Below are 19725 nucleotides of genomic sequence, written 5' to 3' on the forward strand. Positions count from 1 at the left end.
AAAAACCCCCTACACTTACCATCATTTTCCAATTGCTTGCAAAAACCTAGTTGCCAAGTCTAAAACCAATTAACGTGTGCGTGCTGGTGGTAACACCCTGTGGTCGTGATATTTTTTACAGCTCTTGGAGAAGATGATCTAACGGTCCAACGAGAACGTCAGCGCCAAGAAGGGTGGCATCATGTCGCGGCATTGGGGCAACTACATCTAGTGAACAACGACCCACCTTTGAGCTTCCATAGCTGTGCTGGCAGGAGGATGAGGAGGACTTGCATTCTGGCCATTTTGTGTGTTTTATGCAACCGCAACAACAATTGTGGTGTTGATAGTAGTGACCATTTATTTTCGGAGCGGGATGGTATAGTAATTTTGTAGTAGTACCTAAAACCAGTAAGGACCCGAATTTCAGTGTTTATCTGGTCAAGCAAGTGAACTTGAGTTGTTATTGTTTATAGGTGATGATGGGTTTGTTAGAAACTTCAGATATAGGAAGAAAAGAAAATTATTAATATGTTGATGTTACTCACGCTTTAGTATGATATGATGTTATGTATGTGATCCATTTCAGATGCATGTGTGGGATTCTTCACCTTTGCTCTCTTATTAAGAAGTGGAGATGACACACGAGTTGAGTTTAGTCACGTAGGCGCACTTTGTCGCATCGATGAAATTTGAGCAATCAATTTTTTTTAAATCTGGTGAAATTTGAGGTTTTCAAATCAATGGTTATGTGGGATCCCATGAGACTTTACGGTGGTCACGCATTGCAATGCTTGGGTGGTCAATACCCTTTGTCCTTCATCGTGGCTCACTGCATGAGGGTCCGGCTAGCCTTCAATTCGGCTCCTTTGTTTGCCAACCATGACTCTGATCATCAACCCTCATATTTTTATGGCTGTGTGCATCGGAGTCCCCCTTTTCTCAGAAAAACCCTCCCACACTTACAATTATTTGCCAATCGCTTGCTACAAACAAATTGCCAAGTCTTAAAAAAATTAATGTGAGTGTGCTGATGGTAACACTCTGTGGTCGTGATTTTTTTACAGCTAGGGGTGAAGATGGTGGAATATTCCTTGGTGAAAGTAAATGCCAAGAACGGGTGGTGCCCTGTCGCTCCACTATGGTAGCTGCATGTGGTGAACGCTGAACCGTCGTTAAGCTTCCTTAGCTGATCTGGTAGGAGGATGATGAGGACTTGCATTCTGGCCGTTTTGTGTGTTTGATGCATCTACAACGACAATTGTGGTGTTGATTGTAGTTACCTCTTCTCTTCGGAGCGGGATGGTATAATAATTTACTAGTAGTGCCTAAAACCCATAAGAAGCCAAATCTCGGTGTTTATCTCGTCAAGCAAGTGAAGTTGTGCTGTTGTTACTGTTAATAGGTGATGATGGGTTTGTCAGAAACTTCAGAGGAAAGGAGCAAATAGAAATTAGCAATATGTTGATGTGTACTGGCACTTTAATACGTGATGTTATGTGTGTGGTCCATTTCAAATGTGTGTGTGTGTGGGAGTCTTCTCCTTTGCTCCCTTCTGAAGAAGTGGAATGACACACAAGTTAAGTTTAGTCACGTAGTCGCACTTTGCCGCATTGGTGAAATTTGAGCGATTCAAATATTTTTTAAATCAAGTGACATTTGAGTTATTGCAATCAACGGTCACGCAAGATCCCGTTAGAATTGATGGTGGTCACCAATTGCAATGCTTGGTAGTCGATCCCCTTTCCCCTCCGTTGCGGCTCATTGCTTGAGAGTCGGGATAGCTTTCAGTTGCGCACCCTGGTTGGCAAACCATGACGGCGGTCATCGACCCTCATAATATTATGGATGTGTGCATCGAAGGCCAGGGGTGATCCTCCTTTTCTAAGAAAGAAAATACACTCCTACACCAATCACAATTTGCCAATTCCTTCCAACAACCTAATTGCTATGCTTGCCAAAGTTAATACATGCATGCTGAAGAAAACACCTTCTGGTCATGTTTTTTCACAACTTGTGGAGAAGATGATGGAATAGTCCAAGGAGAACATCAACACCAAGAAGGGCGGCGATCTCTTGCGGAACTGCGGTAGCTGCATTCGGTGAACAGTGATCTGGCATTCAGCTTCTACAGCCGTGCCAGCAGGAGGACCGACAGGACTTGCATTCTAGCTGTTTTGTGTTTTTGATGCAGCCGCAACAATAATTGTGGTGTTGATAGTAGTTACCTTTTTTTGGAGCGTGATGGTATAGTAATTTACTAGTAGTACCTAAAACCCATAAGGAACAAAATGTCAATATTTATGTGGTCAAGCAAGTGAACTTGTGTTTTAGTTACTGTTAATAGATGATGATGGGTTTGTTAGAAACTTCGAACAAATGGAACAAAAGGAAATTAGCAATATGTTGATGTGTACTTGAGTTTTAATATGACGTGATGCTATGTGTGTGGTCCATTTCAGATATGTGTGCGGGAGGCTTCACCTTTCCTCTCTTGTGAAGAAGTGGAGATGACACACGTGTTGAGTTTAGTCAAGTAGGGATACTTTGTCGCGGCGGTGAAATTTTAGTCATTCAAATAGTTCTTAAATCTAGTACAATTTAAGCTATTCAAATCAGTGGTCACGTGGGATCGCATGAGATTAGTCGGTGGTCACCCATCGTAATGCTTGGGTAGTCGATCCACTTTCCCCCTCCGTCGTGACTTGCAGCTTGATGGTCCGACTAGCCATCAGTTGCGCTCCCTCGTTGGCCAACCATGATAGCGATCATCAACCCTCATACTCTTATGGCTGTGTGCATCGGAGGCTACGGGTGATCCTTATTTTCCAAGAAAAGAACCCTCCCACACTTACCATAACTTGCCAATTGCTTGCAACAACATAATTGCCTAGTCTTAAAACAGTTAATGTGAGTGTGCTGATGGTAACACCTTTTGGTCTTGATTATTTCTATAGCTGGTGGAGAAGATGATGGAATAGTCCAAGGAGAACGTCAACACCAAGAAGGGTGGCACCTTGTCGCGGCGCTGCAGTAGCTGCATCTTGTGAATGTTTGGCGCTTTGGCAGCACCCTATCTATCCAGTACGAGACGAACTATATCAACTCTGTATCTATCTATCTATAGCTCACCTTTTTCATCAATCACATTAATTTAATAGCTATCTAATGCTTTAACTAATGCTTATCTCTTCCTGCGGTAGACTATAAATAGGGTGGCACGGCGCACAAGACTGAAGCACACACCACAAGCAAGAGGGTACGTAAAGACCATAGTGGAGAGATAGGATGACGTCAGAGACATGAAAGGGCGTGAAGTTCTCCAAGGAAGAAGTCACCTCACACCCGCGCATTCTCGAAGGTGAGGAGCAGACAGTTGCGCCGACGCTACAGTCTTCGATCTTCGCGCTGACGCTGGATGAGCTGCAATTGTTGGGGAACGTAGTAATTTCAAAAAAATTCCTACGCACACGCAAGATCATGGTGATGCATAGCAACGAGAGGGGAGAGTGTGTCCAGGTAGCCTCGTAGACCGAAAGCGGAAGCGTTAGAACAACGCGGTTGATGTAGTCGTACGTCTTCACGGCCCGACCGATCAAGCACCGAAACTACGGCACCTCCGAGTTCTGGCACACGTTCAGCTTGATGACGTCCCTCGAACTCCGATCCAGCCGAGTGTGGAGGGAGAGTTCCGTCAGCACGACGGCATGGTGACGATCTTGATGTTCTACCGTCGCAGGGCTTCGCCTAAGCACCGCTACAATATTATCGAGATGGACTATGCTGGAGGGGGGCACCGCACACGGTTAAGAGATCAATTGTTGTTGTTAGAGGTGCCCCCCTGCCCTCGTATATAAAGGATCAAGGGGGAGGGGGTGGCCGGCCAGGAGGAGGCGCGCCAAGGAGGAGTCCTACTCCCACTGGGAGTAGGATTCCCCCCCTTCCAAGTAGTAGGAGTAGGAGTCAAGGAAAGGGGGAAGAGAAGAGAAGGAAGGAGGGGGCGCAGCTCCTCCCCCTAGTCCAATTCGGACTAGGCCTTGGGGGGCGCCCAGCCTCTCCTCTCTCTTTCCCCTAAAGCCCAATAAGGCTCATATACTCCCCGGCGAATTCCCGTAACTCTCCGGTACTCCGAAAAATACCCGAATCACTCGGAACCTTTCCGAACTCCGAATATAGTCGTCCAATATATCGATCTTTACGTCTCAACCATTCCGAGACTCCTCGTCATGTCCCCGATCTCATCCGGGACTCCAAACTCCTTCGGTACATCAAAACTCATAATATAACTGTCATCAAAACCTTAAGCGTGCGGACCCTATGGGTTTGAGAACAATGTAGACATGACCGAGACACGTCTCCGGTCAATAACCAATAGCAGAACCTGGATGCTCATATTGGCTCCCACATATTCTACGAAGATCTTTATCGGTCAAACGGCATAACAACATACGTTGTTCCCTTTGTCATCGGTATGTTACTTGCTCGAGATTCGATCGTCGGTATCTCAATACCTAGTTCATTCTCGTTACCGGCAAGTCTCTTTACTTGTTCTGTAATACATCATCCCGCAACTAACTCATTAGTTGCAATGCTTGCAAGGCTTATAGTGATGTGCATTACCGAGTGGGCCCAGAGATACCTCTCCGACAATCGGAGTGACAAATCCAAATCTCGAAATACGCCAACCCAACATGTACCTTCGGAGACACTTGTAGAGCTCCTTTATAATCACCCAGTTACGTTGTGACGTTTGGTAGCACACAAAGTGTTCCTCCGGTAAACGGGAGTTGCATAATCTCATAGTCATAGGAACATGTATAAGTCATGAAGAAAGCAGTAGCAACATACTAAACGATCAAGTGCTAAGGCTAACGGAATGGGTCAAGTCAATCACATCATTCTCCTAATGATGTGATCCCGTTAATCAAATGACAACTCTTTTGTCCATGGCTAGGAAACATAACCATCTTTGATAAACGAGCTAGTCAAGTAGAGGCATACTAGTGACACTATGTTTGTCTATGTATTCACACATGTATTATATTTCTGGTTAATACAATTCTAGCATGAATAATAAACATTTATCATGATATAAGGAAATAAATAATAACTTTATTATTGCCTCTAGGGCATATTTCCTTCAGCAATACTCGGTATGTGAGGCGGGGCACAATTTTGGGTCCATGAACATTGACGAGTTCATGAGCAACATAAGGAATGTCGAGGAGTTCCAAGTGGCTACCGGCAGTGGCTTGGTGGGCATGGCTGAGGCTCCTTTTGTTGGTGCTAGTGGAAGCGCAGGTGGTGAGGATGCAGGAGGAATTGGCCTATGCTGGCAGGGGTCCTTCTCCCTGCCTTCCCCGCTGTGTTGGAAGACGATGGAGGAGGTGTGGGCTAAGATCAACAGGAAGCCCCAACCGGTGCATGCCCAGCCTTAGGTCGCGCGTCCCTCGTCGTAGCTTCCTATACAGCCAATGGTGGGGAATGTTAGAAAGCCTTTTTGCGCTGTGATGCTACCTAGCGGAAACAAATCCGCCATTGACTGCTCACTAGAATACACCATCAAAATATACAGGTGGGACTACTTTATTCTCATTTTCTGCTATACACTAGAATACACCATCAAAATATAGCTAGTGGTCCCCATTATTTATGTTTGGCATGGATACATGGCAGAAATATGACAATGCTCTCTCTCTCTCTCTCTAAATCCAACATTTTATTTCACCTTTACTAAATTAAATCGTCCCTATCTTTTAAACCAAAAAGACCTATTTGATTTTTTTATATATTTGAACTCCTGGCGCCAAGGCCTTTTAAACAAGACCGATCTTAAATACGTTCGAACACATTTAAATTTCAACATTTCACATTCCATATGTGCACCAAACCTATATAACTAGAAATTTTTTAATACACTATTTCCATAGAAATATGTAAAAACCATCATATTTTACTAGAAACCAATGACTTTTTGAATTGAGTTAACATTTTATTTGAAAAAACATGCAGTTGAAATATATGTGATTTTCTTGAAACAGGCCTGTGAAATGTAACATGTAAGTTCTAAATTTTGAAATAATCCCTGCGTCCCAAAATAAGTGACTCAACTTTACAGTAACTTAGTACTAAATTCAGTACAAAGTTGTGTCACTTATTTTGCGACCAAGGGAGTAGTAACCACAAAATGTGAAATTGATTTTTCGAAAGAGTGTAATATTTTTTTTTCAAAAATGTGTAACTAAAATATATGTGATTTTTGTGAAACATGACAGTGAAATGTAAAAAAATGTAGGTTCTGAATTGTGAAATACTAACAACAAAATGTGAAATTGTAATGTATACATGTGAAACTAATTATTTCAAAAGAGTGAAATATGTTTTTAAAAATGTGTAACTAAAATATATGTGATTTTTGTGAAACATGTTAGTGAAATTAAAAAAGCAGGTTCTGAATTGTGAAAATGTTAACCACAAATGTGAAATTAGAATGTATAAATATGAAACTGATTATTTCAAAAGAGTGAAATAAGTTTTTTCAAACATATGTAATTGAAATATATGTGATTTTCCTAAACCAAGCCAGTCTGAAGTGAAATGTAGGTTCTGAAATATGAAAGAGTAACTATAGAAAGTGAAATTCTATTGTGTCGTTTGTCAAACTGATTGTTTAAACATGTGTAATAGTTTATTTCAAAAGAGTGAAATATGTTATTTGAAAAATGAGCAATTTAATTAGGTGTTTTTTGTGACGCAAGCCCGTAAATATTGAAATGTTGGTTCTGACTTGTGCAATAGCCACTACAGAAAGTGAAATTGTAGTGTATCATTGTGAAATAGATTATTTTGACATGTGAAATATATGTTCAAATTTAAATATGTTTAAAATATATTCAAGTTTTATTTCATTTTAAAGTTTTTGGCTCACGGAGTTCAAATATAAAAAAAGTTTCACAAATGAATATATGGTTTAAAAGATATGAATGTTTTAAATTAGCTAAGGAGGAATAAATGGTTGGATTTATTGTGTGGGAGAAGAAAAAATGATTCTGCCACAGTTTCATGCATGCATGTGAAGTACATTAGTGGGGGCCAATTGTTGAAGCGTGAGAGTGGAAATACGAAGATGGGAAATCCAGAAAAGAAATGTAATACAAAGATACTTGGCCCACATAGTGTTAGATGGCGGCTACCTATTGGACACCACCTTGCTAGTAGGTAGTGCAACCCCATAATTTTGCATTTCGTGGGGAATGGCGGTTCTGTTGCTGCCAATGACCGACATCAGACGCTCGGAGAGACAATGCTGTAGCAGTGTGGTCCGTGGATCTTGCTCCGGTGGACAAGCGCCTGTGCCGGCCAGCATGGTCCATGGACATATGAACCCAACACAGCAGGGGTAGCAACCTGGCCCAATGATGTACCCGATGGCACTGGCCAACGACATGTTCTCGGTGATGGGCGACGATATGGGGTTCGGCCCCAACGGGTACGCAAGGATGGCTGTGGTGCCTCCGCCACCACCTCCTCAAGGTGGGGTGGGTATTGTGAGCCCCGGGTCATCGGACGGGCGGAGCGCCATGACGCAGGCTGACATGACGAACTACATGGGCGACGGAGCGATGATGGAGAACGTCAACGCCCGGAGGATCAGTCCTCCAAGAGGAGCATCGAGCATTGCCACCGCCGCGTGATCAAGAGTCGCGAGTCAGCCGCACGATCGCGTGCTAGGAACAAGTACTTACATTGCTACCAAAATTGTTGTTTTTATGCAATGCCATTTCTGCAATAGTGGTAACAAGGTTGGTGACACTTATACACTCCCTCTTTGATAATCCTACAGGCTTATACTGTGGAGCTTGAAGCTGAACTGGACTACCTCAAGGAGGAGAAGGCTCGTCTGAAAGCTGAGGAGGTAGGAAGCTGTTGACTAGTGAAAACCATGAGAAAATTTAGTTTTCTTATTCTTTTCAGTTCTTACCATTACTAAACTCAATAATTGTTTCGTTGCAGAAGACGATTTTGTTGACAAAGAAAAAATGTTACGTACATTTTCCCACCATCGCGTGGCAATCCTCCTACACTTGCCAACTGCTTGTAACAATCTAATTGCTATGTGTTTAACACTGTTAATGTGTGCGTGCTGATAAAGCTACCTTGTGCTCTTGATCTTTTTTTCTTACAGCTGGTGGAGAAGATGATGGAACAGTCCAAGGAGCAAGTGAACGTCAAGAAAGGTGGAGCCCTATCGCGGTGGAACAGAAGCTGCATCTTGTGAACGGTGACCCACCATTCATCTTCCATAGCCATGCTAGCATGAGGATGAGAATGAATTGTGGTGTTGATAACAGTTACCTTTCCTTTTCGGAACGGGGTGGTATAGTAATATACTAGTAGTACCTAAAACCCATAAGGACCCAAATGTGAGTGTTTATCTAGTCAAGCAAGTGAACTTGTGTTGTTGTTACTGTTTATAGGTATATGTTTTTGTCACAAGCTTCAAACAAATGAAAGTTAGGAATATGTTGACATGTACTTGCGCTTTAATATGATGCGATGCAATGTGTGTGGTCCATGTGTGTGTGTATGGAAGTCTTCGCCTTTCCTCTCTTGTGAAGAAGTGGATTTGACACACGGTTGAGTTTAGTCACGTATGCACACTTTTCCTCATCGGTGAAATTTTAGTCATTGAAATAGTTCTTAAATCTAGTGAAATTTGAGCTATTCAAATGAGTGGTCACGCAAGATCCCTTGAGATTTGTGGGCGGTCACCCATCATAATGCTTGGGTAGTCGATCCACTTTCCTCCTCTGTCGTGCTTTCTGCTTAATGGTCTGACCAGCCTTCAGTTGCGCTCCCTCGTTGGACAACCATGATAGCCATCATCATCCCTCATACTCTTATGGCTATGTGCATCGGAGGCCAGGGGTGATCCTTCTTTTCTAAGAAAAAAACTCTCCCACACTTACCATAATTTGCTAGTTGCTTGCAACAAGGTAAATGCCAAGTCTTAAATTAGTTAATGTGAGCGTGCTGATGGTAACACCTTTTGGTCTTGATTTTTTTATAGCTGGTGGAGAAGATGATGGAATAGTCCAAGGAGAACATCAACACCAAGAAGGGTGGCACCCTGTCGTGGCACTGTGGTAGCTGCATGTTGTGAACGTTTGGCGCTTTGGCAACACCCTACCTATCCAGTATGAGAGAAACTGTCTACTGTGTATCTATCTATCTATAGCTCACCTTTTTCATAGATCACGTGAATTTAATAGCTATCTAATGCTTTAATTTATGCTTATCTCTTGCATGCAGTAGGCTATAAATAGGGTGCCGCGGCGCACAAGACTGAACCCCACACCACAACCAAGAGCGTACGTTGAGACCATAGTGGAGAGAAAGAATGGCATCAGAGATGATCAAGGACGTGAAGGTGAGGAGCAGATGGTTGCGCCGATGCCGTAGTCTTCAATCTTCGCGCTGACGCTAGATGAGCTGCATTACTCGGTGTGCGAGGCGGGGCACAATTTTGGGTCCATGAACATGGACGAGTTCATGAGCAACATATGGAATGTCGAGGAGCTCCAAGCGGCTACCAGTTGTGGCTTGGTGGGCATGGAGGAGGATCCTGGTGGGTGCTGGTGGAAGCAGAGGTGCCGGGGATGCATGAGGAAGTGGCCTATGCCGGCAGGGGTCCTTCTCCTTTCCTCCCCCGCTGTGCTGGGAGACAGTGGAGGGGGTGTGGGCTGACATCAACAGCGAGCCCCAACCGGTGCATGCCTAGACTGATGTCGCGCGTCTCTCACCGCAGCTTCTTGTCCATCCAACCATGGGGAATGACATAAAGTCTTTTTGCGCGGTGATGCTACCTAGCGGCAAGAAATCCGCCATTGATTGCTCGCGTCAAGATGTGTGGAGGTGGGACCACTTTATTCTCCTTTTCTTCTATACACTAGTACACATCATCAAAATATAGCTAGTGGTCCCTATTATTTGTCTTTGGCATGGATGCATGGCAGAAATATGACAGTGCTCTCTCTCTCCGGTTAAATTCAACCTTTTATTTCACCTTTACTAAATTAAATTTTCCCTATCTTTTAAACCATAAGTTCCTATTTGAATTTTTATATATATTTGAACTCCTGGTGCCAAGGCCTTTTAAACAAGACCGATCATGAATACATTCGAACATATTTAAATTTCAACATTTCACATTCCATATGTGAACCAAACCTATATAACTAGAAAATTTTTTAAACACTATTTCCACAGAAATATGTAAAACCATCATATTTTACTAGGAACCTACGACTTCTTGAAATGTGTAACAGTTTATTTCGAAAGAGTGAAAATGATTTTTTTAAAACATGCAATTGAAACATATGTGATTTATGTGAAACAGACCTGTGAAATGTAACATGTAGGTTCTGAATTGTGAAATAATCCCTCCGTCCCAAATAAGTAACTCAACTTTACACTAACTTAGTACTAAAGTCAGTACAAAGTTGCGTCACTTATTTTGGTACGAAGGAAGTAGTAACCATAAAAGGTGAAATTGATTTTTTGAAAGAGTGGAATATTTTTTTTCAAAAATGTGTAACTAACATAGATGTGATTTTTGTGAAACATAACAATGAAAAGTAAAAATGTAGGTTCTGTATTGTGAAATACTAACCACAAAATGTTAAATTATGATGTATAAATGTGAAACTCATTATTTCAAAAGAGTTAAATATGTTTAAAAAAATGTGTAACTAAAATATATGTGATTTTTGTGAAACATGTTAGTCTAATGTAAAAACTAGCTTCTGATTTGTGAAAATATTAACCACAAATGTGAAATTACAACGTATAAATGTGAGACTGATTATTTCAAAGGAGTGAAATAAGTTTTTCCAAACATATGCAATTGAAATATATGTGATTTTCCTGAACCAAGCCAGTCTGAAGTGAAATGTAGGTTGTGAATTATGAAAGAGTAACTACAAAAAGTGAATTCTATTGTGTCGTTTGTGAAACTGATTGTTTGAACATGTGTAATAGTTTATTTCAAAAGAGTGAAATATGTTATTTGAAAAATGTGCAATTTAATTAGGTGTTTTTTTGTGAAGCAAGCCCGTGAAAAGTGAAATGTAGGTTCTGAATTGTGCAATAGCCACTATGGAAAGTGAAATTGTAGTGTATCATTGTGAAATAGATTATTCTGACATGTGAAATATATGTTCAAATTTAAATATGATTAAAAAATATTCAAGTTTGATCTCATTTTAAAGGTTTTGGCGCACATAGTTCATTTTTTTTTCACAAATGAATATATGGTTAAAAGATATGGATGTTTTAAATTAGCTAAGGAGGAAGAAATGGTTGGATTTATTGTGTGGGAGAAGAAAAAGTGATTGTGCCACACTGTCATGCATGCATGTGAAGTACATTAGTGGGTTGTTGAAGAGTGAGAGTGGAAATACGAAGATGGGAAATCCAGAAAAGAAATGTAATACAAAGATACTTGGCCCACATAGTGTTAGATGGCGGCTCCCTATTGGACACCACCTTGCTAGTAGGTAGCGCAACCGCGCAATCTTACATTTCATGGGGAATGGCGGTTCGGTTGCAGCCAACGACCGACAGGGGACGGTCAGAGAGACGATGCTGTAGCAGTTCCTTGTCAAGGCCAGCATGGTCCGGGGATCTTCCGTCGGTGGCTAAGCGCCTGTGCCGGTCGGCATGGTCCATGGACAGATGAACCCCGCACAGTAGGGGCAGTAGCATGGCCCAATGATGTACCCAATGGCACCGGTCAACGACATGTTCTCGGTGATGGGCAAGAACATGGGGTTCATCTCCAATGGGTACGCAGGGATGGCTGTGGTGCCTCTGCCACCACCTCCTCAAGATGGGGTGGGTATCGTGAGCCCCGGGTCATCGGATGGGAGGAGCGCCATGACGCAGGTTGACATGACGAACTACATGGGCGACGAAGCGATGGTGGAGAACAGCGACGCCTCGGAGGATCAGTCCTCCAAGAGGAGCATCAAGCATCGCTACCGCTGCATGAATAAGAATCTTGAGTCAGCCGGACGATCGCGTGCTAGGAACAGGTACTTACTTGCTGCGAAAATTGTTGATTTTTATGCAATACCATTTCTTCAATAGTGGTAACAAGGTCGGTGACACGTACACACTCCATCTTTGATAATCCTACAGGCTTATACTGTGGAGCTTGAAGCTGAACTGAACTACCTCAAGGAGGAGAAAGCTCATTTGAAAGCTGAGGAGGTAGGGAGGTGTTGCCTAGTGAAAACCATGAGAAAATTCAGTTTTCTTATTCTTTTAAGATCTTACCGTTACTAAACTCTATCATTGTTTTGTTGAAGATGATGATTTTGTTGACCAAGAAAAAAAATGTTACATACATTTTCCCACCATCGCGTGGCAATCCTCCTACACTTGCCATATTCTTTTAACAATCTATTTGCTAAGTTTAACACAGTTAATGTGTGTGTGCTGATAAAACCACCTTGTGTTCTTGATCTTTTTTCTTACAACTGGTGGAGAAGATGATGGAATAGTCCAAGGAGAAAGTGAACGTCAAGACAGGTGGAGCCCTACCACGGTGCAACAGAAGCTGCATCTTATGAACAATGACCCGCCATTCAGCTTCCATAGCCGTGCTAGCATGAGGATGAGAATGAATTGTGGTGTTGATAACAGTTACCCTTCGTTTTCGGAGCGGGGTGGTATAGTAATATACTAGTACTAGCTAAAACCCATAAGGACCCAAATGTGAGTGTTTATCTAGTCAAGCAAGTAAACTTGTGTTGTTGTTACTATTTATAGGTATATGTGTTTGTGAGAAGCTTCAAACAAATGGAACAAAAGAAAGTTAGCAATATGTTGATGTGTACTCGCGCTTTAATATGACGTGATTGAGTGTGTGTGGTCCATGTATGTGTGGGAGTATTTGCCATTCCTCTCTTCTGAAGAAGTGGAGATGACACACGAGTTGAGTTTAGTCATGTAGGCACACTTTTCCATGTCGGTGAAATCTTAGTCATTCAAATAGTTCTTAAATCTAGTGAAATTTGAGCTATTCAAATCAGTGGTCACGCGGGATCCCTTGAGACTTGTCAGCGGTCACCCATCGTAATGATTGGGTAGTCGATCCACTTTCCCCCTCCGCCGTGACTTCCGACTTGATGGTCTGACTAGCCTTCAGTTGTGCTCCCTCGTTGGCCAACCATGATAGCCATCATCAACCCTCATACTCTTATGGATGTGTGCATCCGAGGCCGGGGGTGATCCTTCTTTTCTAAGAAAAAACCTCCCACACTTACCATAATTTGCCAATTGCTGGCAACAACATAAACATAATTGCCAAGTCTTAAAACAGTTAATGTGAGCGTGCTGATGGTAACACCTTTTGGTCTCAATTTTTTTATAGCTGGTGGAGAAGATGATGGAACAGTCCAAGGAGAATGTCAACACGAAGAAGGGTGGCGCCCTGTCGCGGCTCTGCGGTAGCTGCATCTTGTGTGAATGTTTGGCACTTTGGCAGCACCCTATCTATGCAGTACGAGATGAACTATACAACAACTCTGTATATATCTATCTATAGCTCACCTTTTTCATCAATCACATGAATTTAATAGCTATGTAATGCATTAATTGATGCTTACCTCTTGCATGCGACAGGCTATAAATAGGGTGGTGCGGCGCACAAGACTTAACCACACATCACAAGCAAGAGCGTACTTAGAGACCTTAGTGGAGAGATAGGATGGCATCAGAGCTGAGCAAGGACATGAAGTTCTCCGAGGGAGACGTCACCTCACACCCACGCATTCTCAAAGGTGAGGAGCAGATGGTTGTGCCGATGCTGCAGTCTTTGATCTTCACGTTGATGCTGAACCAGTTGCAATACTCTATTTGCAAGGTGGGGCGCTATTTTTGATCCATGAACATGGATGAGTTCATGAGCAACATATGGAATGTCAAGGAGTTCCAATCAGCTACCGGCGGTTGCTTGGTGGGCATGGAGGAGGCTCCTGTGGTGGGTGCTGGTGGAAGCGGAGGTGGCGGGGATGAAGGAGGAAGTGGCCAATGCCGGCAAGGGTCCTTCTCCTTGCCTCCCCCGCTGTGCCGGAAGACGATGGAGGAGGTGTGGGCTGAGATCAACTGGGAGCCCCGACCGGTGCATGCCTAGCCTCAGGTCGCGCGTGCCTCACCACAACTTCCTGTCTAGCCAATGGTGGGGAATGGCATAAAGTCTTTTTGCGCGGTGATGCTACCTAGTGGCAACAAATCCGCCATTGATTGCTCTCATTAAGATGTGTGCAGGTGGGGCCACTTTATTCTCATTTTCTTCTATCCACTAGTATACATCATGAAAATATAGCTAGTGGTCTCCAATATTTGTCTTTGGCATGGATGCATGGCAGAAATATGACAGTGTGCTCTCTCTCTCTCCCTCTCTCTCTTGTTAAATCCAACCTTTTATTTCACCTCTACTAAATTCAAGCCCCTATCTTTTAAACCATAAGTTCCCATTATATATATATATATATATATATATATATATATATATATATATATATATATATATATATATGAACTCCTGGCGCTATGGCCTTTTAAGCAAGACCGATCATGAATACATTCGAAAACGTTTAAATTTCAACATTTCACATTCCATATGTGAACCAAACCTATATAACTAGAAATTTTTTAAATAACTATTTCCACAAAAATATGTAAAACCATCATATTTTACTAGAAACCGCTTTTTGAAATGTGTAACAATTTAGTTCAAAATAGTGAAAATGTTTTTTCAAACATGCAATTGAAATATATGTGATTTTTGTGACACACACGTGTGAAATGTAACATGTAGGTTTTGAATTGTGAAATAGTTCCTCCGTCCCAAAATAAGCGACTCAACTTTACACTATCTTAGTATTAAAGTCAGTACAAAGTTGAGTTAGTTATTTTGGGATGAAGGGAGTAGTAACCACGAAATGTGAAATTGATTTTTTGAAAGAGCGCCATATGTTATTCTAAATGTGTAACTAAAACAGATGTGATTTTTGTGAAACATGACATTGAAATGTAAAAATGTAGGTTCTGAATTATGAAATACTAACCACAAAATGTGTAATTATAATGTATAAATGTGCAAATGATTATTTCAAAAGAGTTAAATATGTTTTTATAAAATGTGTAACTAAAATATATGCGATTTTTGTGAAACATGTTAGTGAAATGTAAAAAGTAGGTTTTGAATTGTGAAAAATATTAACCACAAATGTGAAATTGCAATATACAAATGTGAAACTGCTTATTTCAAAAGTGTGAATAAGTTTTTCAAAATTTTTAATTTAAATATATGTGATTTTCCTGAACCAAGCCAGTCTGAAGTGACATGTAGGTTCTGAATTATGAAAGAGTAACTACAGAAAGTAAAATTCTATTGTGTCGTTTGTGAAACTGATTGGTTGAACATGTGTAATAGTTTATTTCAAAAGAGTGAAATATGTTATTCGAAAAATGTGCAATTTAATTAGGTGTTTTTCACGAAGGAAGCCCATGAAAAGTGAAATGTAGGTTCTGAATTGTGCAATAGCCACTACAAGAAGTGAAATTGTAGTGTATCATTGTGAAACAGATTATTTTGACATGTGAAATATTTGTTCAAATTTAAATATGGTTAAAAAATATTCAAGTTTGATCTCATTTTAATGATTTTGGCGTATGGAGTTCAAATATGAAAGAAAATTCACAAATGAATATATGGTTTAGAAGATATGGATGTTTTAAATTAGCTAAGGAGGAAGAAATTGTTGGAATTATTATGTGGGAGAAGAAAAAGTGATTCTGCCACACTGTCATGCATGCATGTGAAGTACACTAGTGGGGGCCAACTGTTGAAGAGTGAGAGTGGAAATACGAAGATGGGAAATCCAGAAAAGAAATGTTATACAAAGATACTTGGCCCACATAGTGTTAGATGACAACTCCCTATTGGAAACCACCTTGCTGGTAGGTATAGCAACTGCGCAATTCTACAATTCATCGGGAATGGTGGTTCAGTTGCGGCCAACGACCGGTAGGGGACGCTCGGAGAGAGACGCTGTAGCAGTTCCTTGTCAAGGCCAGCATCGTCTGAGGATTTGGCGCCGGTGGCCACACGCCTATGACGGCCGGCATTTTCCATGGATAGATGAACCCTGTGCAGCAGGGGCATCTACTTGGCCCAATGATGTACCTGATGGCACCGGCCAACGACATGTTCTTAGTGGTGGGCAACGACATGGGTTCGTCCCCAACGGGTACGCAGAGATGGCTATGGTGCCTCCACCACCAACACCTCCTCAAGGTGCGGTGGGTATCATGAGCCCTGGGTCATCGGACGGGAGGAGCTCCATGACACAGGTTGACATGACGAACTACATAGGCGACGGAGCGATGATGGAGAACGGCGACGCCCTGGGGGATCAGCCCTCCAAGAGGAGCATCGAGCATCACCACCGTCACATCATCAAGAATCGTGAGTCAGCCGAACCATAGTACCGAATTGAAAGCTTTGCTTCAGGAGGAAACTTTCAAGGGGTCGATTTATTCACACTAATCTTCTCGACTCTATTACTTCAACAACTATAGCTCGTTCTTCTCTGCAACGAAGATGTACTTCTATGAAGTTCCTCGAACTCATCACTAGAGACAACATTCTCTTCGGTTGTGTATGGACCCTTTTTTTGTTATGCACTAGCAAACAAATCAGTCAATACCTGTTGAGGTAGTCCTGGATTAGGGGGTATCCGGACAGCCGGACTGTATACATCGTCTGGACTATTGAAGCTTGAAGATACAAGACTCAAGACTTCGGCCCGTGTCTGGATGGGACTCTCCTTTGCGTGGAAGGCAAGCTTGGCAATCCAGATATTGTGTTTCCTTCCTGGTAACCGACTCCATGTAAACCCTAGCCCTCTCCGGTGTCTATATAAACCGAAGAGGTTGGTCCTTAGAAGGACGATCACAATTACAATCATACCATCATAGGCTAGCTCTTAGGGTTTAGCCTCTACGATCTCGTGGTAGATCTAATCTTGTACTACCCATATATTCAATATTAATCAAGCATGAAGTAGGGTTTTACCTCCATCGAGAGGGCCCGAACCTGGGTAAACATTGTGTCCCTTGCTTCCTGTTACCATCAGCCTAGACACACAGATCGGGACCCCCTACCCGAGATCTGCCGGTTTCGACACCGACATTGGTGCTTTCATTGAGAGTTCCTCTGTGTCGTCGCTGCAGGGTCTGATGGCACCTTCAATCGTCAACAACACGGTCCAGGGGGAGACTTTTCTCCCCGGACAGATCTTCGTGTTCGGCGTCTTCGCACTGCGGGCCAATTCGCTTGGCCATCTCGAGCAAATCGACAGCTACGCCCCTAGCCACCAGGTCAGGTTTGGAAACTTGAACTACACGGTAGATATTCGCGGAGACTTGATCTTTGATGGATTTGGGCCTGCGCCAGGAGCACCGAATAGTCACGATGAGCACGGCTTCGACCTGCCGTCGGACGATGCTCGGGATATCGGCCCTTCAGTAAGAGCCTCGGATCTAAATCCGGAGTAGGTTGCGTTGCCTAAGGACGAAGGGGTGGACCCCGCCCCACAGGCCGCACACTCATCTGCGATGGAGCCGAGCACAGGTCTCACCTCTGTGGAAGCCTGTAACCCCGGGCCCCTGGACTCGTATCTGGTTGTTGGTTCCAGTCCGCACACCCTCGAGCCAGCCGAGCTAGGCTGGGCTCCGGTAATGGAGTTTATCGCTGCGGATATCTTCCAGCACTTGCCCTTTGGCGACATGCTGAACTCATTAAAGTCTCTCTTGTTGTCAGGAGGCTGTGGGCCAAACTCTGTCCGGCTTGAGTGGGAACCAGGCGACGAAGGAATTCGCTGCCCACCCACCACCCACTTCATTGCCACGGTCGATGATGTAACTGACGTGCTTGACTTCGACTCCGAAGACATCGACGGTATGGACGACGATGTAGGAGAAGTACAGGAGCCACCGCTCACAGGGCGATGGACGGCCACCTCCTCATACGATATATACATGGTGGACACTCCGAAGGAAACCAATGGCGATGAGGCAACTGAGAATAACCCCTCAGGGAGAAAAGCAAAGCATGGGCGTCGTCGGCGCCGCTCCAAGCCCCGCCACAGCAATACCGGCCCCAGAGATGAAAGCAATCCGGATGGTGCCGAAGAGGAATACAACCCTGACCAGCCCTCCTTCGAGCATGCCGAACAGGAAGATGAGCAGATCAGCCCAGACGAACAGGCAACTGACGGATATCCGGAGGAGGACAACTATATTCCCCCCTCCGAAGACGAGATTAGCCTCGGCGACGACGAGTTCGGCGTGCCCGAGGATCCCGTGGAGCAGGAGCGCTTCAAGCGCCGTCTTATTGCCACTACGAGGAGCCTGAAGAAGAAGCATCAGCAACTCCAGACTGATCAAGACCTGCTCACAGATAGATGGACTGAAGTCCTGGCAGCCGAGGAATATGGACTCGAGCGCCAAACGGCCGACCGGCCACCCCGTGGCCGGGATAAAACGGGATACCAGCCTGAATACCAGCCCGCACCCCCACGCCAATACACTACGGCCCGGGGCAACAGGCAAGACCTGCAAGATATACTGGAAAACAAAGCAGGACAGGCAAGATCGATCTACGGATCACAGGGGCGCGCCCCAGCACGCGACGATGACCGTCACGCCGGATACACTATCAACAAGTCTGGTCGGGCCGAACACAGCAACCGAGACCAATTCGAACTGCGTAGCCACATAGCCTAGCACAGAGGCGCCGCACACCCCCTCTGCTTCACTGAGGAAGTGATGGATAATGAATTCCCAGAAGGGTTCAAACCTGTAAACATCGAATCATATGATGGCACAACAGACCCCGTAGTGTGGATCAAAGATTTCCTTCTCCACATTCGCATGGCCCGCGGAGATGATCTACACGCCATCAAGTATCTTCCCCTTAAGCTCAAATGACCAGCCCGGCACTGGCTAAACAGCCTGCCAGCAAATTCCATTGGCAGTTGGGAAAACCTGGAAGACGCATTCCTCGACAACTTCCAGGACACATATGTGCGACCACCGAATGCCGATGATTTGAGCCACATTACTCAACAGCCCGGAGAGTCAGCCAAGAAATTATGTACCCGGTTCCTAACTAAAAAGAACCAAATAGTCGACTGTCCGGACGCCGAAGCCCTGGCAGCTTTTAAACATAATATCCGTGACGAGTGGCTCGCTCGACACCTCGGCCAGGAAAAACCCAAGTCCATGGCAGCTCTCACAACATTAATGACCCGCTTTTGTGCGGGCGAGGACAGCTGGTTGGCTCGCAGCGGCACCACGCCACAATCCGGCACTTCGGATGACCGTGATAGTAACGGCAAGCCACGACTCAACAGACATAAGCGACAGAACAATGGTGACAACACTGAAGATACGACAGTAAACGTCGGATTTAGCGGATCCAAATCCGGTCAGCGGAAGAAGCCGTTCAAAAGAAACAATCAGGGACCGTCCAGTCTGGACTGTATACTGGAGCGCTTGTGCCAAATTCATGGCACCCCGGACAAGCCAGCTAACCACACCAACATAGATTGCTGGGTATTCAAACATGCCAGCAAAATAAATGCCGAAAACAAGGACAAGGTGCTGCAC

The 19725-nt window shown here is 43.8% G+C and overlaps 3 pseudogenes; all 3 read left to right on the top strand.

Annotated features, from left to right (window-relative positions):
- Window positions 1-3267: 3267 nt before the first annotated feature.
- Window positions 3268-8257, top strand: LOC123067650 (bZIP transcription factor ABI5 homolog; annotated as a pseudogene).
- A 722-nt stretch (window positions 8258-8979) lies between these two features.
- On the top strand, window positions 8980-13752 carry LOC123067651 (bZIP transcription factor ABI5 homolog; annotated as a pseudogene).
- A 1-nt stretch (window position 13753) lies between these two features.
- On the top strand, window positions 13754-16539 carry LOC123067652 (bZIP transcription factor ABI5 homolog; annotated as a pseudogene).
- The last annotated feature ends 3186 nt before the right edge of the window (window positions 16540-19725 follow it).

Source organism: Triticum aestivum, chromosome 3B (assembly GCF_018294505.1).
Source record: "Triticum aestivum cultivar Chinese Spring chromosome 3B, IWGSC CS RefSeq v2.1, whole genome shotgun sequence".
Taxonomy (NCBI): Eukaryota; Viridiplantae; Streptophyta; class Magnoliopsida; order Poales; family Poaceae; genus Triticum; species Triticum aestivum.